Below are 17,635 nucleotides of genomic sequence, written 5' to 3' on the forward strand. Positions count from 1 at the left end.
TAGAAAATGTGGAACTTACAGAAAATGCATAAATAAGGAAACAGAAATCACCCATGTTCTTATAACTCAGAGACAACTGTGGATGGAGTTTTGTTCTAGTTTCTAACAGGCGTATTACCTAGTTTCCTGAGAGGAACAATAGTGTGTAGAGCAAAAACCAAAATCCACGAGCCCGGTGCTAAGCTAGTTATTAGCTCTGTGACCTCATACAAATGACTAACTTCTTTCTGCCTCAGTTGTTTCACCTGCAAAATGGAGTCGATCATGGTATGTAGGCTCCAGGCTGTTGGCAAGGTTTAGTGAGTTAATACAGGCAAAGTGCTTAAAGCACTGCTTGGCTCAAGAAATGACAATGTTAGTATTATTGCTGTTGTTATTGTTTTGTAACTCACATGAAGCTAGCAGTTGCACTCAGAACCTAAGAGCCAAGCCCTGACCAAGTCCACCCCAGGGCCTCATACATGCGCACATCAACACACATGGAGAGACCCCCCCCAAACTGGAATAATATATACTCTACATACTTGTACTATTTGGTATCTCGCTTTATTCACTTGCCATTATGTCTGAGCACTTACCATTACGTGATGGCATAACCACACGGAGGAATACTACACAGTCAATAAAAATGGTTTAAGAGACTGTCTTCTGAATGAAGGTTTCTTCTGTTTGTTTGTTTTGTTTTTGAATAGGGAGCAAGCTTGAGGCCGCAGGCCCTGGAGGCAAGAGGCTCACCTGAGGGCGGCCCGGAAGTCCTTCTCATGTCCACACTCCTGGCCCTCTAGAACCTGGCTCACACGCACCCACTCACCAGCACTATCCCCTTCCCGACTGCTCCCAAGAGTACTGATTGGAACACCCCTTCCTAGCTTTCTGGCAGCTCCTCGTCATTGACCTCTGCTTGTCTTTGCTCATCTACCCCTCCCCCACCCTTTCTTAAAGAGGGGAGCCCCTCGGGGTTCTCCCTGGGCCATCTCTCATCTCCTGTCTGTACAGTCCCCCAGGCTCCCTCCCTGACTGCAGCGCCTTCAGTCATCACTCACATACCCTAGACTCCCCAAGCGTTTCCTCTCCCGACCTCTCCGCTTGGCACTCTCCCATGCCCCAGTCAAGCTCCATATGTCCAAAGTGGAATTCATTGTTTCTGACCCAAACTTGCTCCCCTTCCGAGTGTCTATTTCCACACATGCCATCCTCTCCCACCAACTTCTCAAGCGGGAGACCCTTTTCTTTCCCTTCTTCTGTGTCCAATCAGTGCAGTAAGTTTTTCACAAAATTGTATGTATTCAGTTGAATCTAACATCATCCAATGACTTTGATACTAAAAAGTGTTTTTTTTTTCCTTTAAAGAAAGGTAGGAGATGGTAGATGGCCGTTTTAGGCTCTTCGTATGTTTTTAGTACCAGTGACGGGAGCCACTGCTGATGGCAACCCAAATCCAGGCTCTTTTTCCTCTCCCAGCAGGATCCAGTGTTGTTCATAGGTCCACCCCCTCCTCCTCTCAGAGGGCAGTTCTGATTCGTCTAAGCCAGCGCTTTTCAAAGTGTGTCCGTGGGACCCTTCCATGGCATCTGGGAGGTTAAAACTATTTTCATACTAAGCCATTATCTGCCTTTTTACTTTCATTCTTTTATGAGTATACACTGGTTTTTTCCAGAGGCTAACTGTCATGTGATATTGCAACAGACTGAATGCAGAAGCAGATATGAGAACCCAGCTGTCTTCTATTAAGCTAGAAATTAAAAAGATTTGCGAGAACATGGAACCATGCCACACTTCTCACTAAACTTTAAAAAATAGTTACTTTTTCATATCAAATAGGTTATTCATGTTAACATGCAATGACTTTACTATTATTTTAAAATAAATTGGGAAATAAATGTTTAAAAAATTTCCCAGTATTAATTTATAATGCAATACACATCAATAGGTATAACCCACCTAAACAAAAACTCTCTGGGGTCCTCAATAGTTTTTTTAGAAGTTTAAAGGGATCCCAAGTTGGAAAAGTTTGAGATCCACTGGTCTACTCTGATGACAGCTATTGGTTATGTAAGTGACCCAAATTAGCCCAATCAGATTAGATCATGGAAAGATTTATATTCCATGTCTGGGAAAGAGATTTCTCTGCTTTCTGTTCTTGAATGTGGAAGCTTTTAGTCTCTATTGCCACTGGTAACCTCTTACAACCACGAGGGAAAATATGGAAGATGTGGATAGTAATTCAGAGAGAAGGAGAGACCTCAGGACTCAGGGATGTCATCAGGCTGCTGATGTGACCATGTCTGAAGCCGCTCTCTGCTCTTCCAGTGACATGAGAAGATAAATCTTTTTACTGATGGATCCAATTTGAGTTGGGGGTCTCCATTACTTGCTTCTGAAAGCCATCTAAACTGATATAACACTTGGAAAATGAGGAGGTGGCTTTCCCATGTTGACGCCAAACTTTGGAGGACATTTTACTCTACTGTATAATCTACAAACCACCACATTAGATGATTCTTAGAGGCTTCTCCAAGCATGAGGAACCACCACGAAGGAAGAAAGGGCCTGAGAGGAAGGGTAGTAGCGAGTGGAGGTTCTGCCACATAGAAGGTTCACCACATGTAGACTTTCTAGTGCAGAGAGTGAGAAAGATGAGAAATAGGGGATCCCATGGAATTTGTAGCCAGGCTCCTTGAGTGACACCCCTTTTCCTTGCCTCTAATCCTCCACTTTTCTAGCTTTCTTCTTTGTTAAACCAAACTGTCAACATCTGTTCGGGTGAACTGACTTATGGTGACAGCTGGGAAATGTCGCCGCATTGCTTGACAAATGGTAGATCAAGCCTCAGAGCCCTGGGAGAGAGGAGAGACTTCTACCCCCCCAATATTCATGCCACCAAATGGAGAACAAAGGGGACAGGTTGGACGAAAAGCACCTGTGGCCCTTGGGTGACTGTCTCCAGTATCTTCTCCTTCCGTTGGCGATTGTACTAGTCTCTAGTTTGTCACTTTGTTCAGGATTTTCAAAGGATCTTACAGATATATTTGGGTGCAGTGGGTGGGATGCAAACACGGTGGAGAAATCATTTCTCATACATTTCAAAATAGCATTTTTGCTGGTTTAAATAGTGTTCTTGCCTGCTTAAAATAAGTTTGATGTCAAGAGGCCATAATTGATGCCTTTCTTAATAGGACAGTCTATCCATGGTAGGTATTTCCTGGGAGTGCTGGAGTGACTATAGGCAGATATACAGGTATCTTGGGTTGAAAATCTCGGTGAGATCGTACAGAAACTGAAAATCATTTGTCTGATTTTTCACTTTCTTTTTGGTGGGCAGCAAAGTGGGCGAGGACGCAGGAAAAGAGCTTGGGGGACTTAAAAGGACAAATTGGACTTTTTTTTCTAATAAATTGCAAGTAGGACACTAACGGTCTTTCTTGTTAGAAAGAGATCAAAGTAGGATAGAAGCTTTTTGCACTGTATTTTTTTTTTAAAACATAAAACTGCTACAAAGACACAAAGCACACTAGACTTGGGATAAACCCTGGGGAGACTTGATGTCCAAGTTAGGATAATCAAAAAGAGTTTAATTTACTCAATTCTGGAATAAAACCAAGGCGACATTCAGCAATATTTGAAACCAGTTAAAAGGTCAGTGAAGGAGATGCCTAGTTGCATTTAGATGTTTGCATCTATTAATGTTTTACGTTGGACTCTAAATCAAGTTCCTTCTTTTTTAATTAAGAAAAAAGAGAATTGTCATGCGTAATCATTTTATATAGTTTTTAAGTTTTTAAAAAGCATAGTGAATGGAAAAAACATTTTCTAATCTCCATGATTTACTTCTTCACTCTCACGGGTCCTCAAAGCCAGAGAGTATCTGTTAGTGAATTAGAATAAAACCACAGGGTAATTACTTTCTGGGCTACCAACGCAACATGAGTTGCTTTCCGTTGTGAGAATGCTGAAGAGTTGCCACAAAATTAAACCAATTAGGATAATAAGGAGGAAGGAGAAGATTAAATTTATTTCCATCTGATTTAACTTATTAATTTCTCAGGGGAGAAGGATTTCCCTGCTGTTGACCTCCATGTTTTAACCCATGAGCCCCTTCTGTCCTCAAGATGTGCTTGGAATTTAATCCAGACCCAAAAGGCTGGGTCTTTTTGGTTGACTCAAAAGCCTCAGACGTCAGGAAATAGGTTTGAGGAATGAGAGTCAACGAACAAGTTAGTCAGTCCACAGATTTGTTTGGAGCCCCTACTATGCGCCAAGCATGTTCTTACAGTCTGGGGATTCCGCGTGAGCAAGTCAGGACTCCCGATCTCCAAAAGGTTATGCTCTAATGAAGTAATACAGGTAACAAACACAAATAAATCAGTAAAATAATTGATAAGTGCTATAAAGATAATAGGATAGGGCAATGCAAGAGAAAGTCACTTCCCAGCAGCTAGGCCAGCATGGGCAAATGCCCTGGGGCAGGGACACACTTGGTGTGTTTGAGAGAGAGAAGTCCCGCACGACTGAAGGCTAGGGCAGGACGAGTACAGTGCTGTGCCCATCTCTTCTTCCTTTACTATTTCACTGTGGCCTTGCAGCCAAACCTTCCCAACTTTTCTTTGTCTGGTGAATGGAGAAGCTTACTATACAGAAAAACACCCAGGAGGGTATCTCAGGGCAGTCACTGTTGGTGCTCACCAAATGGTAAGGAAACTGCTGTCCCCTCCTTCCTAGCACCTTAGGGAAAATAGTTTTCTTATTACGTTTAGGCCTTGGTTCAACCATAATTATATTGTTGGGGGTGGTCAGCTCTGGACAGGCTCTCCCACTTCTAGTTGTAGACAATGGAATCCACCTCAGCTAGAGTAGGCTGAAAAGGATCTATTAAGAGGTGTAGATAAATCATGGACCAACGGGGAGGGCTGAAAAAAAAGATTCTAGGCTGAGCTTCTAGGAATGACTCCCCAAAACACAAGGCAACATTGGGCCCCTGTGAGAACTGCTGCCTTTCCCGTGATCCGAAAGTTGCCTGTGAATCAGGAGGCCACAGCCGTAGCTGGCTCCTCCACGTCCACGTGCCTTGGCTCCAGTCTGTTTCAGTTCAATGGCTACCCCATATTGGTCCTCTCTTCCTTTGTAAGTTGATTCCAAATCAAAGTCTTGAATGACTGTTCTATCTGGTGAACAGGTCCCAAGTTTTATCCAAAACCTCAACTGCTTGGGTGTCTGAGAAATGCAGTTTTCGGAGTTCTAGCCTCTGCAGTAGAAGAAAGTCTGCTAGAAGCTGGACTGGGTACCGAGCAAAGCAATTGCCTGAACCTGCCACCCTCACTAAGCTGGGGTCACATCATCTACATTCTGAGCATTGGTGCTTATTTCTGTAATTCCAGCAGCTTTTTCTCCTGTACACAAGGCTGGGACAGCTGGAAACCACAAGCAATTCTCCTTTGCAGTTCCTGCATTCAGAGGCGTGTTCCCCTAGGCGAGGTCTGATCTAGGTTGGGCCAGTTTAACCTGACAGAGATTTGGAGGTGCTTGGAGGAATAGCTCATCAACAAAGCTGACATGGAGACTCTAAGCCCTGAGAGTGGGCAGGTCATGGTTGCTTTTGCTCATTTTCACAGCTGCAGTATCAACACAAAGCTTGACATGTGGTAGGCACCCAATAAATATTTACTGAATACATAGATGAATGAAAAAAGAATAGGGAGAGGAGCCCTTTGGCATTAAATACTGGACAGATTCGTTTGAGCCTCTGTGTGTTTAACAAATGCTGATAATACTTGATATGAGCGAGGCATTGGTCTAAGTGCTTCATAAATACTAACTCATTTAATTCTTGTAACTACTTTGGGAGTATGTACTACTATTAATCCCATTGTAAAATTGAGATACAGAGGAGTCATGTCACTCACCCAAAGTCACGCAGGTAAGTAGTGGTCGGGCTAGGAGTCCACTGGACTGGGTTTCCCCAAATATCTTCTGTTGTCATAGGACTTACCTATTATTGATTTGGCCCATGTAAATAACCCTAAACATGCCTTACTTCTTGTGATAACACAGAAGTGAAAGTATACAATAAGGTACATAGCATTTGTTGTTAACACAGTGAAATGCACCTGTCCGTATTCCCTCTTTACACTGCCTCCCAGCCTCTTCCAGTGTCCTCCAGGCCATGCCTGCTTATGTCTCCTTCCCCGTGTCCCTCCCACCCCTGTGCTGGACTGGGTTTCGGGCGATTTTGCTTCCCAGGTGGGCCTCTCGGGTGCCCCACTGAGCCACCAGGAAGCTATGCCTGCTTGAATGAACCCTAACATAGCTGTGGGGTCTGAAGCGGCAGCCACAGTCCTGTTCAATCTAGAGATAGAGGCCTCCAACCGCCCTGTGGTTTTCTCTGGAGATGCTGGGGAGTCCATGACAGCAGCATGAAGCATCCTGCCTGCCTTCCACCGTCCACCAGGTCCAGCTGCCATCCTTCTCCTTGACTGGTTTATTTTAAGGTAATGGATGCCTCAGAAAGGTGGAGATGGAGTGCTGTCCAAACTTTTCTGGCCCAGAAGAGCACGGTATTTGCAAATGCTCTGGAGAGCTGGCTCTTTTTACAGGGGCAGTGTGGATTATTTGCAAAAACAACAGAGACTCCACTGGCATTCTCACCGATAACACTGGGCGTGGGGAAAAAGCATCTTCTTTGCCAGCACAAACAACGGGGTGGGGGAGTAGGAGCAGGGAGGAAGCGTGTGCTGTTCCTTCAGAGTTCATTCCATCCATTCCCCTGCCTCCAAGCAGCCCAGCTGTTCCCAAGCTTAGACGGACCTCTTGAGGCACCTACCTTCCATGAAGGCACCTGGCAAGGAGGAAGGCCTTCTGATATCTAACTGCTGGCCCTCCTGCGTCAGGACTACCCACTCCGTTTTTCATGGAAGTCTAACCCAGTGTGCTTCAGACACGGTGGAAAAGCCAACCAAGCGTGGATCACTGCCCCTGACGAAGGACTTCCCACACCATGAGGGGAGTGAGGCTCCCGCTGCCCAGGTTTGGAAGAGCCCCTGTGACCCTAATGCAGACCCTGTGGGTTCTGAGCCCATTAGCTCTTTGACCTTCGTCTCTCTGAGTCACAAAACTACTCCGTCCCTTTGGAGCACAATTTTTCCCTTGAATTTTTTTCTCTCTGGTGTTTACATGAACTGGTTGAACCCATCACGTGGTGAGTCTGTGTTTATATTTGCCGAAGCGCCACCCGGGGAAGTTCTGTTTGTATAGAGGTCACCCTATCTCTTGGGCTTGGCTGCAGCCCCACACTGGGGTTTCAGCAGCAGTAGCTGAGCACAAAGAAGGGCAACCCTCTCCCTTCTCACCGCTCTCTCTGCCCCAGGTTTCAGGCTCCTGGTTCTAATGGCTCCATGCCTCCCCAAGAGGAGGAGGAGGTGGACTCTTAGGGAGAGTGAGGCCATCTTCCTCCCTCCTCATCCTCAACCCAACCCAGAATTTTCCCAGGACTTGTCTGTCTCCTTTTTTGGAACTTAACTGTCCTCCCTGGTCTTCGAGGTAGATCTGGGTTGGTAGAGTAGATGGTAGAGTTTAGAGATGAGCTTCTCTGTGGCCAACCTCCCTTCTACCGGGCTGATGATGTAGTCAATATTCTAGGATGGCTGAGACCGTGGACTTCGGAGCCAGACGGAACTGGGTTGGAATCATGCCTTTGCCAGTTACTAGCTGTGTGGCCTTGGACACCTTTACAGTCAGTTTCATCATCTTAAATGAGTATAGTAGTACTTAGCCCTTAAGACTGTTAGGAGGATTAATTTAGTTCATGCATACAAAATGTTTTTAATTATGATAATGATAATGATGGTGATGATAATGATAATAAAATTGTAGCAGTTAGAATTGGCAACTTTCCCCCCTCCCTGTTTCCCTCCTCTATTAGAGCAGTGAATCTCAACATTTCTTTTACTGTAACTCCCCTAAGGAGTTTTAGGCATTGATTTCCTTATCGTTTCCCCTCCTCCATATACTCTGTATCTGTTCATGTACTGTGACTTTTTGGAGGCTACAAATCATTGTAGTATCTAAGACTTTTTACCCCCTCAAGATGCAGTTTTCATGCTATTACCCCAGTAGAGAATGCCTGTCTTAGAGAGAGGCTCTGCTATCCGGGAATCATGTAAGTTATTATTAAAGTCTTTTGATTCGGTGGAGAAGCAAGTAAACCCCAGTGTAGTCACTTTGTGAAGATGGCTGTTCACAGGAGAGAGTCCCCAAAAAACCAGATGCTTGTCACACAATAATGGGCAACCACTGACCATAAAAGTGGGGCCAGAGCCTTTATCCACTGTGGTTTAAGTTGTACCCCTTTTTTTCTCTCCCCAACTTAATGTTTGTCTTTGGAGCAGGTCTTCCTGGTAGGGGAACCAGAGGATCCATACTCACGTGTGCTCATGGGACTGGAGCCCATTTTTCTACTGTTGTCTTTAATACTCGGCAATGACCAACATGCTGGTATTGACCCGCATCTATAGTTCTACATGGGAGAGTAAAACATAGGAGTGATTTAAGGAGCTGAGACCTCTTTGTATGGAAAGGAGAGGAGAGTTCCTGAAGGAGAGTAGTGTTCAGGACACAGACACTTGAAGAAGTGAGTCCTTGAGGCCACGTGAAAGATCTGAGTGCAGGTCGGTCAACTTAGGGATGAGGCAAGGTGCCTTTATGGCTTTATGGCTCTGTCCACCAGGCCCTGCACAACTCCAGGAGAGCCATTACATAGACTGTTCTGTAAGTGCTGGTGCTCCCAGGAGTTGTGCAATATGGCCGCCCTGCATGGATGACCTCTTCCTTGTGAAAGTCTACACTTTAAAATGCCTTCCCTTGGGACCTGACTAAAAGAATCCATGCTCAAAATCCACTAGAAGTTTGTCCAGCCCAAATGATCATTCCCTTTTTACTTTCCCCTAATTCTTTAACAAAGAAAGTTGCATATAACTGCATCTTGGTGTGTTAGCCTTGTGGTGGCCAAGGAAAAAGAGAGAGACGTGTTGGCCCATCTTGACTCATCCCAAGTTCCAGTAGAGAAGGGATAATGACCTCTTGGAAGGGATATGGTTCCAAATACTTGGGGTGATCAGAAGGTAACCCCAGGTGAAGCCTGTGGCAAATGATCCTGAAAGGACACATGCATAAAATAACGTTTGATCCTGCAAATATTAATACATACCTAGGCCAAGCTCTCTTGAGAAAGGATGCATCGTTGGGGGTAATTCCTGAGGTATAGTCCTCTGCTGGTGGTTTGCTATATGCCAAGTAGGGTGCTAAGTCCTTAGATTTACATTCTTGGCCCACAATATAGAGATGATGATATGTATTATTTAGCTTCCAGATTTAAAAAAGGTATTTTCCAGGCTAGGTTGGCAATGTTATGTCATGGTCCCTTCTAGCTCTGATATCTTATGGAATCTGCCTGAGAGAATTTTCTGTCAGTTCTGCTTCAGCATGAATGTGCTCAATGAGCTTCTTTCCTGACAGAAAATGTTTCTTATGAAGAAGAGGAGCTTGATGTCCGAGAGAGGAAAAAGCAGAGAAAAAGAAGGTTGGGAACAGGGGACACAAATGCTTGCATTTTATGGCTCGGTCTAGAACAAAAACATTCTTAGCGTTCCTTCCAATACTACTATCAGCTTTTGACCTTTCCCATTCCAAAATTTTTGAAGTCTTTGCTCCTTTCCCATTTCTCAGCTATTTACCCCTTTCCTGAAATTTTCCCTAGGGACCTTTGTACTTGATGACCTGCCCCCGTGCCCACGCCCCCTGCCCCGGCTTCTCTACCTGCTGCGTGGTACCAGCCTACTCGTATACGGTAGGAATGAAGTCAGCTGGATGAGACGTAATCCTCACCCCAAAGCAGGGTGCACCCTCGTGCTGTGTGTGGGAGAGGAGGTCTGTCGATGAGGTTGGGGGTGCTCAGATGCTGGCCATGTGAATATGCACGTGGAGTCATGCAAAGAAACCTAGAGGTGAATTCAGAACCCTGTCTGCAGCCTTGGCTGGGGCCTAACGTGCCATCCCTTTGGGCAGGCCCTTCAGGCCGACTGAACCTGGATGGCTTCATCTACAAAAGGAAGAATTTTTGAGATGAACTTTGAGGTTCTTTCTTTAACTGTTGATATGTTCTGACTTTCAACAAATGAGTTGAAAGAATCATCAGCTCCTTCTTCCCACCATGTCTGTGTCTCACTTACCAACAACTTAGCGTTCACCACAGCAGCTTTCCAAATGGGGGCTTTCATTGCCCTGTGAGCGAGCTGGCTTTTCTCTTTAACTTTGACTTGGGCTGTTATTGTAATGATTTTATTCGGTTTCATCCCCATTCCCCACCAACTTTTCACCCTTAGTTGTGAGGGTACTTCCCCATGAGCAGCTGGGTGAGGTGCCTGAGAACTGAGACGCTGGAGGCTGAAGCCAAATCAGGACTGAGTTCTCCAAAGAACGTAGGAGGAGGGCACTAATCATTAATGGTATCAGTCAGTTTCCCAAACCTCCAATGATAACTGCATAACTGTGAAAAAATTCTTCTCCATTCTCCTCCCATCCCAGGCCTTTAGGCAACTAACCTTAGCAAGAAGAACCTTTTTTTTTCCCAAACTGTGACCACTCATTTTTTTTCTTTTTTGGGGTCCATTCACATCTTTATTTTTCTCTGGGCTCTGTGGGCCATGGCAAAACTGACCCAAAGCAACTGGTGGGTTTCTCCATGAGGACCCCACAGAGCTGGGGTCTTTTGTTTTTTTGTTGGTCCTGACTGGAGGTAACTTATGCCTCTGTGGAGGCTGGAGAGTGAGGAAGGGTGGAATTCTTTCTTGGTCTTAGTATGCCCTCCCTGCTCTATGGACCAGAGAAGGTACTTGAGTGGCAGGATGCATTAACCCTCCAACCTAAGGTTGGCAGCTTCTCTGTTGCCCCACCTGGACTGATGATTGTCTCCTCAACGAAGCAGTATCTACTTCACTTAAGAATCACCTTTTCCTTGTTTAGCAAACACACTTCTGCTTGAGACGTTGCCTTGAACCCCTTTCTGGATCTCTGTCTAGAGAGTAAGAAGTTAGAAGCTAAGTATTGGCAGAAACAGAATATGCTCACCGTTGCTAAAAGTTACATGTGACAACAAATCCCTAATTCCATAGGAAAAGCAATTTTTAAAACTTAAATTTGGGGACAACATTGCTTAATAACATTATATAAGTTTGAGATATACAATTCTCGAATACATCATCTGCATATTGCATTGTGTGCTCACCACCCAGAGTCTAGTCTCCTTCTGTATACGTCTCCAAGTATACTTGACCCCTTTAACCCTTTTCATCGTCCCCCCCTTGCCCTTTACCCTCTGGTAAGCACCATACTGCTGTTTGTGTCTATGAGTTTGTTTGTTTGTTCATTTGTTGGAAAAGTGGTATTTTTAGGACTCCCTCAGTGCCACCTATTTGGAACATGCCTAATCTGTAGAAAATGAGGAAGAGAGGGTGTGTGTGTGTGTTTAGGAGGTGGGAGGGTGTGGTTCTAGGAAATGAGAATGTATGTGAATATATTTTACAGAGGAAAGCAGGAACTGAAGAAAAGATTCATTAAGAATGGTCAAATACTGAACCCGTTTGGTAAGAAGAGCCATATTTTGTGCATCTCTTGATGTCTAGGAAGGACTGACCACAATTCACCCTAAACAGAAAGATCCAGGGAACTTTAATCCACTTTGGAGTATAATTATCTTAACAGTCAGCAAAATTTCCCTCCCAGCTTCAGTTTTCATTGCTTTCCTCTTATTTTATTTGGACCACATTGTATTTGAAAGTAGCTTCACATGAGCTTAGACATGGTAACTCAGGATTGCCTTTAGTCTTCTGCCTTCCTCAGTTGTGTTTCACCTTGAACCCCTTCAACAACTGGTGCTCCAACTGGGCCCCACCCTACCACAAGCCTGATGGCAAGATGGTTGCAACACGGGAAAATGCTTGTGGTATACTCTTATGAAAAAGAAGACATCACAGGACCCAAGAAAGTAAGAATTGGATATTACATTTATTTTAAAAGATACATAGGGGAAGAAACCAGAAGAAATATACCAAAATGCTACCCATGATGAAATTGTGGTTAGGGTTTTTTCTCCTTCATTTCCCCCAAAGTTTTGAAAAGTCCCCTTTTGCAGAGTGTGTATGTGTTGGAAGGGAAGTGGGGTTGGGTTGTATCAGTCATACAGCCATCATCTTCCCTGCTCAGTGTCTTCTGGATTTAAGAAAGCTGGGTGGGAACCAGGCATTTTTCTGAATAGAAGATCGTAGGAGGTTTACTGGTTCAATACCTATCTCCTTTATCTCTAATTTTTCCCTAAGCAACTGTTTATGTGTGTGCATGTACACACACACACACACACACACACACACACACACACGCACACACGTTCCCTTCTACCCCAAGTTACATGCACAGGAAGCATTGAAACGTCTCTGGGAGAGGTGTCTATACACACACTGTTTAAGGCCAGCCAGCTGGTCTCAACTCTCACCCTAGCCACTTGAGATGGTGGGAACTCAGTGGTTGCTGAGTTGGACGTGGGAGAATTGCAGAATCCACTGGTGAATTGCTCCTTTGTTCTCCTCTTAATCTCCTAATCCTGGGGAACAGAGAAAGGAGTTTTCCTGGGACTTGGGCTCAGCCCTCCAAATCCCTCCGTCTTTAACCCTACCCTGAGGGTTGGAATGGGGGAGGGCAGGTGGGAAGACACCGAGGAGAGGGTGGTGTCAAAGTTGTGAAACATTTAGCAATGGCCCACCCAGTGCCTTTCTCAAGGAGCTAGAGTTACACTGACTTTGTGTTAGGACCCCTGCCTTTTCTGGTTCTGGGCCATAGGACTGCCTCAGAAGTCTCTCTGTGACTCCTTCCCGCTTCACCTGTCCTCACCCCACAGCAGTGCAGTGCCTGAGAGCCAGGGAGCAGGGGCAGGAATAACCCGTCACCATTCCATTAATCAATCTATCCCATGGTCTGTACATGGTGTATGTGTGTGTCTTTCTGTACCTATCTGGTTAGAGCCCCATTCGAGGAGGCCAACTTCATGGTCTAGTTCCTATAAAAACTATTTAGCTTTGCTCAGGTCTGTCGCCGTTGGCTGCTGCTTTCTTAAGCTTGGAAGTAACTTTTGTTAATATGTGCGGCCAGCTGCAATGATAACAATAGCTAATGTTTATCGAGCGCTTGACGTTTGACAGACACTGTGTTAAGAGCATTACATGTGTTAACCCATTCAGTCCTCAATCTCCACTTTATGAGGAAGTTCTATTATTAGCTCCATTTTGCAGATGAGGAAACTGAGGCACGGAGATAAGGAACTTGCTCAAGACCCCCACGCTGGAAAGCAGCAGGAACAATATGATTCCAGACTCCACTTTCATCCTTGTGCTTTTGAGCCTCCTGCTGCCCTGACAAGGGAGCATACATGACTCAGGGAGACCCATCTCTGACACCTGGAAAGCAGCCATCGTGTACGGAAGGAGGGAAGGGGGCCTTCTGGCCCCTTTGGCATCAGAAGGCACCATCTTGCAGAGGCCACATCTTTTATTGGTGTTTCCCCAGTTGTCCCCAGGTACATAGTAAGCATGTTACATTTAACTGAGTGAATGAATCGGTGAGTTATTAAATGTCTGAGTCAGGGATGGTGCTTTACATTCCTGTAGGGGCAGGAACAGGTATGTCTAATATACTCTGCACAAAAGAAGCCCTTTCTGGAGGAAGTGGAACATGGAAGTCGTGTTCTGTTTGCTGTTTTTCTTATTCTTCTTTATATCCATCTCTTCCTGCCTACCTTGTACACACATTCATCATCATTCCTTATGATTATTCTCTTGGATATCGTCTTGGTGCTGACGTCAGACTACCTTCTCCCTCACCTGGAGAAGACAGTTTTTCCCAAGTTGTTCTCTGGAACTGTGAACTGATTCCTCTCAAGCAATAGGGGAAACTCCGAGACATGGGACCGAGGCTGGGGGCTCATCATGCCTGTGTGTTTTTTGGCAAGTTGCTTGCCCTCTCTGAACCCAAAGAAGAAGCTGTTGCACTCTGGAATTATGGAGGGAGGGTAGAAAAAAAGTCCCCAAATTTGGATATTGAAAAATTTCTCTTGCAGCCTGTGGTGGAAAGAGAGGCCGTACACTTGGGTCGAGGGCTGGGCTGAGCTGGAATGTGAGGGGGCTGTGTTGATGGATGGACATGGTAAAAGCAGTGTGGGGACCTTGAAAACTGGTCAAATGGCTTTAAACATTGTTTCTTAGTGCATCCGGGTTTGTTTTTGCCTTGTGCCAACCTGAGCCACGCTAGTAGAACTCTGTCAGGGAACCGAGGGTGCAGGTGAAGCAACTCATTCCAAATTTTTGCTGGCATGAAAGCAAATGCATTGCCCTCCGAGGGACACCAGCTCTGCCAGCTTCAGGCTTCAGACGCTGGCAATGGCCATCCAATGTATCTGACGACTCTGGCATGGGCCAGCAGGGCATTCTGGGTATTGACATGCAAATAAGTGGGGCAGAATGTGTGTGGGTGGACAGAGTGATGATCTACTTCAGGTTTAGGTTGTTTTTTGCCCAAGGGAACTGTCAATCTCTCCTTAATGCAGTGGCTGAAGAGTAGGAGGGTGGTGGTAGGGAGAGGAGAGTTCAGAGAAAGAAAAAGGAGAAAGAGAGAGAGTAGGCAGTGGGAAACCAGCTGCCGGGACACAATGCCAGCTCATGTTTCAGAGGGCTGCTTGAGAAAGAACTGGGCCAGATCTCAGATGAAGCCTCTGGGCTGCCCAGGCTGCCAGCCTCGCAGGCCACGCAGGCTTTCTCTCACACCTGGCCAGCATTGCCTTGTCAGCAGCCTAAACTTCTGTTTTCGTAGCTGTCCTCAGCCACTGCAGTGATCCTTGTACACAGAAGTAGCCCTGCTCTGCGGACTCTCTGATGCACGTCTCCCGTCTCTCTCACTCGCAGATACTGGGCTCAGCACTGTCCGGCTTCCCCTTCGTCTCTTGTCCAGCTGCTTCTCTCAGACTAGTCAGCACCCGGCCCTCAAGGTGTGTAGAGTCAATGGGATGAATGGAAGTCATGTCTTCTCTAAACATGCCTGGGGACCCCACTCCCTGCTGACATAAAACAGCTCCGGAAATCTCCTTGTTGTCTCAGATATCACTTTAAACTCAACCATCTGTTGAGCACTGTTTTTGTCAGGGTAGGTTCACTGTTTCAGCAGTCTGCCCTCAGACCTTGATGGCTTCGCACAGAAGTGTAGATTTCTTGCTCGGGTCTCCAAGGGAGGCAGGTGGTGTTGTCTGGGGTGGAGGTGAGGGACTCTGCTCCATGAAGTCACTCATCCATCAGGGGGCTCTTTTCGTCTATCGCTCCGAGTCCTTCATGGAGCCTCATAGCCACATGGAGACGGGGGTGAGGGGAGGGAGAGACCCTGCAAGACCCCATGGGAATTTTTTTTTTTATGGTTAGGGTCTATAGGTGGTATCTACCACTCCCTCCAAAATACGTCAGGCTAGAAATATAGTGCCCTGAAGTTAAAAGCCAGTGGTTTGGCGAATAGCTTGTGTTTGAGAGCGTAATCTTTGGCATCAGAAAGACTTCAGCTGAAAGCTGAGCCCCACCCTTAGGCATGTGTTCAGAACTTTGAAGAGAAGGAACTGACTATTGGAGGTAAGTGAGGAGGAAGATGGTCAAACTGTGGCCATTCTGCCACCAGAGTGGTGGGATATTAGTCCGGTTGCTTACTCTCTCTGGGCCCCCATTCCTTTTTCATCTGTAAAGTGAGGCTAATGGGGTTCATCAAGTAGTCGTACACGTAAAAAGATGATGTACTTAGGCCATTAGCACAGGCCCCAACCCGTAAGGGCTTGGTAAATGTCACCTGTCACTGTTACTACTGCTCTGTGTCATCATGGTTGTTACTTCATAATAAATCCTGTAACAGGATGTGGGGACAAAAGTTAAGCCATGTAGAAATGATCCCCTGCCCTCAAGTTTCCTACAGTCTTTTAAAGTAGACAGCATGTGTCACCCAGTAATTTCAGTATGTGCCATCCATTCCTTCGTAAAGGGGTGGACGTGACATGGAGAGGAACACGAATCTCAGCTCAGTGATTCAAAGGAATTGGTGGCCTCTGAGATGTGGCTTGAAGAGAAGGGAGGATTTTGAGAGGTGGAGAGGTAGAAAGTGGACAATTGGGGCTGGGACTTAGGAGGCGGGTAACACAATGAGAACAACGGCATAAGGGTGAGGCGGTGCCGAGAAGCCCATGTGGGGTGATGGGGTAGAGCACAGCGTACACCTCTGGAGAGGTGCTGGGTCATAGTGGAGGATAAAGGATAGATTTGTTGGAGCCAGATCAGGAAAATAAAACAAAATGAAACTTGACTTTGGCCTGTAGACAGTAATTGGGCCTCCTTGGCAGTCTCTGGCTTTGGTTTGTGTTTGCCTTGAGACCAGCCTCAGCATGTTGTCACTTTCAAAACCCACAAATCATGCTCTTAAAGCAGAGGAGATGCCCAAAGAGAGTACATCCCTTCCCATATCATAAAACATTCTAAACGTCCTCTTTAAGCATCTGCACTTTCCCTCTGGTGGCTACCACATACTTTTTCTCTACCTCTCTACTCTCCCCCTTTCGTTTCTATTTCCCTGCCTCAAAGAGGGTGCAAACCTTCTCTACCCACTCAGGACTCCTGGACCTACCTCTGGGTCCATCTTTCTCTTATGTAGAGCAACTCAGTGCTCATTTGCCTCTCATTATGTATACGCACGCTTCACCTCCTTTCTGCAAAACAATGATCTTCTCCTTACCCTTACCCGAGGGGGCAAATAAATGGGTTTTCCTCTCTGTCACAGATTAATTGAAGCCCAACTCCATGGAAGACACAGTGTGTGGTGGTCTTTAGGGCTGTTTACACACATGGGGGTAGAGTTCCCCATCTCTACCTCTTTGAATCCAGACACAGCCAATAACTTGCTTGGGCCAATGGAATGTGAGTGGAAGTGAGTGAGGGGTCTCCTTCCTATTAGAGGCTTTAGGAGCTACTGTGGGACTGCTATTCACCATGCTCTTTCTCCTCTGCCCTCTGTCACTGACAGTGCCAAATGTTTGAGATGATGGCAGCCTGGGTAATCTCAGATGGGATCCTGCGGGGAGGAGAGCTTGAGCATTACAGCAAATCGGTAATGTACACATGGTATAAAACAAACCTGTATTGTTTTCAGCCTCTGATCATTGGGGGTTATTTGTGATAGAGCCTAACCTGCCTGTCTGTCCTGACCGATAAGTCTGGTGATTGGCTTGGATGCATCGTAGACACAAGTCATCCTCCCTCAGAGGGTAAAATCCTAGATTGCTGTGTCCATCAACTGCCATCTGATGAGAAGACGGAAGACTCTGGGGGTGACAGTGAGAAGCATCCCCAGCCCCCTAACAGAGAAGACTCCCTAATGTGTGCTCCAGATAAGTTTGGGGGTTGCTATCAGAGGAAGTGAGGTCATGGGGCAGCTGAGAATGGGCTATCCTCCAAAGACTCAACCTGGAGGCTTTTGCCTGCCCTCTGTTTATTTCCTGCATTCCTGCACTGTGTGCACAATC

General features: G+C 45.9%; 1 long non-coding RNA gene across 1 annotated transcript; it reads left to right on the top strand.

Moving 5' to 3' along the window:
• Positions 1-6,759: 6,759 nt before the first annotated feature.
• LOC141568209 (uncharacterized) lies at positions 6,760-17,220 on the top strand. The gene is made up of 3 exons (XR_012491262.1): positions 6,760-7,020; positions 14,997-15,079; positions 17,137-17,220. It is a non-coding gene; the product is annotated as an uncharacterized LOC141568209 (long non-coding RNA).
• Positions 17,221-17,635: the final 415 nt, after the last annotated feature.

Source organism: Rhinolophus sinicus, linkage group LG01 (assembly GCF_036562045.2).
Source record: "Rhinolophus sinicus isolate RSC01 linkage group LG01, ASM3656204v1, whole genome shotgun sequence".
Classification (NCBI taxonomy): Eukaryota; Metazoa; Chordata; class Mammalia; order Chiroptera; family Rhinolophidae; genus Rhinolophus; species Rhinolophus sinicus.